This window comes from Procambarus clarkii, chromosome 17 (genome assembly GCF_040958095.1).
Source record: "Procambarus clarkii isolate CNS0578487 chromosome 17, FALCON_Pclarkii_2.0, whole genome shotgun sequence".
NCBI classification, from domain to species: domain Eukaryota; kingdom Metazoa; phylum Arthropoda; class Malacostraca; order Decapoda; family Cambaridae; genus Procambarus; species Procambarus clarkii.
In genome coordinates this window covers 38,430,327-38,436,217 of record NC_091166.1, presented here as the reverse complement: position 1 = coordinate 38,436,217, position 5,891 = coordinate 38,430,327, and positions in this window count along the sequence as shown.

The window sequence follows — 5,891 nt, the reverse complement described above, 5'->3', positions numbered from 1 at the left end:
CTCCGTGGCGGCTACGTCCGTTTTCAATTAACTACCCTAAGTGGAAAAACCTTCGTAAGTTCATTCCTGGATTTAAGTGTGGTTTCGACCACTCGTAGCTTTACGTAAACTGGATATAAGTAATTTTTTCTCTACTACATAACACTGGGATCGATTTATGATATTGGAACATGACCAAAATATTATAGCTGGTGAATCTAGTGAAGAGGAATCCTTCGTGTTAGTTATATATGCATTCTCTGCTTGAAACTTGAAGTAAATATGTGTTTGATGATAGTAGAATTAGTTTTATAATAGCAAGATATTATACCAGTAGTTAAGTAAATAAACACTGGTGAACATGAAATATGAGAGAAGGTGATGAGCCCTGCCTGATGGGATCATTTACTATCGCCAAATGCGCCTGTTCACCTAGTAGTAAGGGTGTACCTTAGCTATACATACCCATTTCTAATTTATTTAGTTTGGTTTTATTTTGAAATTAAATCTGGGTGAGACATAAAATAAAAATATGCTGCACAAATGATGTTAGGTAAGGAAAAGGGTAAAAATGTCAAAAACTTTATTCATTGAATACTTAAAGTTATAATTATGACTATATAGATTATTAAAAAATAGAGAGGGAAGTAGGGGTCCAAGACCTCTTCCTGTTATACAATTTGGGTGTGGAACAAGTAATTATCAAAAGAAGGCACCATGCCGGGAAGGCTATGTAGCAGTAAGGCAGTGAGGTGAGGCAGCTACTTATTTGAGAAATGCTTATTTTATTTACCTTATAAGCTGAGGCAACTTATTTTATTTGAGGAATACTCAGCTGATTCCTCTACATTTAGCATGGAACAAATTTGTGTCCAAGACCTCTTCCTGTTACTCAATTTGGCTGTGTGTAACCAAACTAGAAGTGCTCTACAAATCAAGGGACCCAGAATGTGGAATGACCTCCCGAATCATGTCAAAGGCTGTACCCCTCTCAACCAGTTTAAGAGTTAAACCAAGTACTGCCAAATTAACTCCATGTAACCTAACTTACCTCCTAAATGTCAACCCATGTCTTGCTATTTTTTAAACAACGCTGTTCACCAACATGTGCAATTGCTGATTTATGCTATGTTAACCCCCTTTTTGTATTTTTTATTCCTTCTTTCAACACAATTTATACCTAATCCCGATTACTATTAAGTTTTAGTCTCTCTTTTTTTTTCCTCCACACCTTGCCCGAAATGCTATGAGTATTAGTGGCTTTAGGTATTGTATGTACTAGCTCTGCCTATAAATCCATCATTATGTTTGTAAATCAACTGTATGTACTTTTCCTGAATAAAATGTATTTATTATTTATTTTTTAATCAGTAAGTATTAAAAGAAGGCACCAAGCTGGGAAGGCTATGTAGCACCATTGTGTGTAACAATAAACCAAATTTTTTTTAACAAATAATGCACCTGTATGGGAAAACAAATCCTGTTAGCTGTAAAAATATTGATGCAGTTATTTAAATGAAAAATATAATGAAAGAAATATTACTGGTTTATTTTTATCCTATCTTATTGTACTGTACAGTATATCCAAGGAAGTGAAAAATTGAGACATAATGCACAATTTAATGAATGATTAGCAGTTCAAAAGAAATATGACTTGTATTACATATCAACATGAGATCTTAATGATCCATGGTCAACATGATTTAATAAGGATAATACAGTACTGTATTTGTAATACAAACTATAATTTAAAATCTTTATTACTGATTTTTTTTATTAAGAAGATTAGGTATACACAGCAATGTGCTGCTACCCTAGTCTATATGGAATATTACACAGTGTAGATAAAAAACTAGCTATAAATTTATCTAATACTCCCATCTCACAGGATGGTTAGACATACTGTACATGGAATCAATTTAGAAAATACCAGCCTCAATACAAAAAACAAATCAACTCTGACTAAACAACTCTAAGCAATTTTCACAAGAGGTAAGCACTGAATCATGGAAACATTATATTATAATTACTCTTACCAGTTTCTACAAAACTCCTCTCAAACAATGTATTTTTAAACATGTTTAGGTATACACAGCAATGTGCTGCTTCCCTATTCTGTATAAAGGACCACACAGTGTAGATCAAAAACCAGCTACAAGCTCACCCAACATCCTCACCTCACAGGATGGCCAGTCATACATGGAATTAGGAGAGAACAAAATACTTAATGCTGATCTATTAGCCTCCACTGGCAAAATCTGGGTGCAGCACAAGAATATCTTCCAATATTCCTGAGTGTATGAAGTAATTACAGAGCTCAAAATACCTCATACCATTTGGTATGAAGTCACTGATAACAGGACAATCACAGATATAGTGTTGGAGAGTATGTTCTCTCAAGTAGGACTGAAAACAGATGTTTTTTTTCCACCAAGAGGACTATAAACCCATGGAACCGCCTACCCGCTGAAGCCGTAAATGCCAAATTCCAGCTAAAAAATATCATTAAGACAATTGGCGGGCCCTTTAACAAGCCGCCGGCTTTCTGTCCTCTTCGAGGTCACTAGATAGTTAGTGGCCCTTGGGTAAATTCAGTAAATATATACAATAATTGTCAGCGCATCTTCCGAGCAACAAGGACAGCTACACAGTATCTCTTAGAATTACGTAGGTAAACAACAAATGTAACATATTTGTTTACTACAATGTCGGTGCTGGCTGTAGAAGTTGAAAAAACATTGTTTTACTTCGAAATATACTAATTTTATAAGAAAATTCGACGTAAATGGGAGGCAGTAGAGCTCCGATAAGCCAGCGCTAAATCTTTAATATGAAGAATGTTGCTGCTCTCTGATTGGCCAAACGAAACACAGTAGTGACCTCTATCGGCACGCAGGTGAACCAACAATTTTCTTCCTAAGTATACCTTATTGAATCGCACCTAAGCATCTTCTTAGGGCGCACTTAGGAACCTTCGTAGCAAACCCACTTACGAAGAAATACACAGAGCTTCCTGGACCTAGATTCAGGAAGCTCTGTGTATTTCTTCGTCCATGTATGACTGGCCATCCTGTGAGGTGAGGATGTTGGGTGAGCTTGTAGCTGGTTTTTGATCTACACTGTGTGGTCCTTTAGACAGAATAGGGAAGCAGCACATTGCTGTGTATACCTAAACATGTTTAAAAATACATTGTTTGAGAGGAGTTTTGTAGAAACTGGTAAGAGTAATTATAATATAATGTTTCCATGATTCAGTGCTTACCTCTTGTGAAAATTGCTTAGAGTTGTTTAGTCAAGAGTTGATTTGTTTTTTGTATTGAGGCTGGTATTTTCTAAATTGATTCCATGTACAGTATGTCTAACCATCCTGTGAGATGGGAGTATTAGATAAACTTATAGCTAGTTTTTTATCTACACTGTGTAATATTCCATATAGAATAGGGTAGGAGCACATTGCTATGTATACCTAATCTTCTTAATAAAAAAAATCAGTAATAAAGATTTTAAATTATAGTTTGTATTATTACAAATACAGTACTGTATTATCCTTATTAAATCATGTTGACCATGGATCATTAAGATCTCATGTTGATATGTAATACAAGTCATATTTCTTTTGAACTGCTAATCCATGCTAATCATTCATTAAATTGTGCATTATGTCTCAATTTTTCACTTCCTTGGATATACTGTACAGTACAAAAAGATAGGATAAAAATAAACCAGTAATATTTCTTTCATTATATTTTTCATTTAAATAACTGCATCAATATTTTTACAGCTGACAGGTTTTGTTTTCCCATACAGGTGCATTATTTGTAAAAAAAATTTGGTTTATTGTTACACACAATGGTGCTACATAGCCTTCCCAGCTTGGTGCCTTCTTTTAATACTTACTGATTAAAAAATAAATAATAAATACATTTTATTCAGGAAAAGTACATACAGTTGATTTACAAACATAATGATGGATTTATAGGCAGAGCTAGTACATACAATACCTAAAGCCACTAATACTCATAGCATTTCGGGCAAGGTGTGGGGGGAAAAAAACAGAGACTATAACTTAATAGTAATCGGGATTAGGTATAAATTGTGTTGAAAGAAGGAATAAAAAATACAAAAAGGGGGTTAACATAGCATAAATCAGCAATTGCACATGTTGGTGAACAGCGTTGTTTTAAAAATAGCAAGACATGGGTTGACATTTAGGAGGTAAGTTAGGTTACATGGAGTTAATTAGGCAGTACTTGGTTTAACTCTTAAACTGGTTGAGAGAGGTACAGCCTTTGACATGATTCGGGAGGTCATTCCACATTCTGGGTCCCTTGATTTGTAGAGCACTTCTAGTTTGGTTACACACAGCCAAATTGAGTAACAGGAAGAGGTCTTGGACACAAATTTGTTCCATGCTAAATGTAGAGGAATCAGCTGAGTATTCCTCAAATAAAATAAGTTGCCTCAGCTTATAAGGTAAATAAAATAAGCATTTCTCAAATAAGTAGCTGCCTCACCTCACTGCCTTACTGCTACATAGCCTTCCCGGCATGGTGCCTTCTTTTGATAATTACTTGTTCCACACCCAAATTGTATAACAGGAAGAGGTCTTGGACCCCTACTTCCCTCTCTCTTTTTTAATAATCTATATAGTCATAATTATAGCTTTAAGTATTCAATGAATAAAGTTTTTGACATTTTTACCCTTTTCCTTACCTAACATCATTTGTGCAGCATATTTTTATTTTATGTCTCACCCAGATTTAATTTCAAAATAAAACCAAACTAAATAAATTAGAAATGGGTATGTATAGCTAAGGTACACCCTTACTACTAGGTGAACAGGGGCATTTGGTGATAGTAAATGATCCCATCAGGCAGGGCTCATCACCTTCTCTCATATTTCATGTTCACCAGTGTTTATTTACTTAATAACTACTGGTATAATATCTTGCTATTATAAAACTAATTCTACTATCATCAAACACATACTTACTTCAAGTTTCAAGCAGAGAATGCATATATAACTAACACGAAGGACTCCTCTCCACTAGATTCACCAGCTATAATATTTTGGTCATGTTCCAATATCATAAATCGATCCCAGTGTTGTGTAGTAGAGAAAAAATGACTTATATCCAGTTTACGTAAAGCTACGAGTGGTCGAAACCACACTTAAATCCAGGAATGAACTTACGAAGGTTTTTCCACTTAGGGTAGTTAATTGAATACGGACGTAGCCGCCACGAAGGCGCTAAGACGGAAAACGCTCTTAGCTAAGAGGAAAAACCTTCGTAAGTACCTTCCTGAATCCGGCCCCAGGATCTAGGTCCTGATCTCACAGAAACTTTTTACAATTTTAATTCTGAACACGTTAGAGGATATTAATCAAGACCACTTCTTTAAAAAGTCAAATGTAACACATACAAGGTGCAACAGCTTCAAGGTAAATAACCTACAACGTAGGAAAGAAAACAAGAGATGCTTTTTCACTCATAGGGTTATATACCCATAAACGCCTATATCCACCGAAGCTGTAATTAAATGCCAAAAGCCATTGCTGCAGTTCAAAATCCGGTTACAAAAAGTTCTCATGAAAACTGGAAGGAATTTTGACAAGCCACCGGCTTCCTATCCACGTCAATAATTTACCTAAATTTGGATAAATTTAGGAAATTCAGGCACCAATAAAATGAAGCATAACAAACTTCAAAATTATTTTTACATTATACCATGCATTATTAAAACATTATTTAGTATGATCTTTTTTGAAGGCAAAGTTTGTATCTCTATAACAGAAAATGTTTTTTATAGTGTGATTGTGGAATGTAAACATTTGCATACATAATCCCTACACTATCTGAGCTTTACTATGATTGGTAGAAGAATACAATTCTTGCTTGTGATTGGTGAAC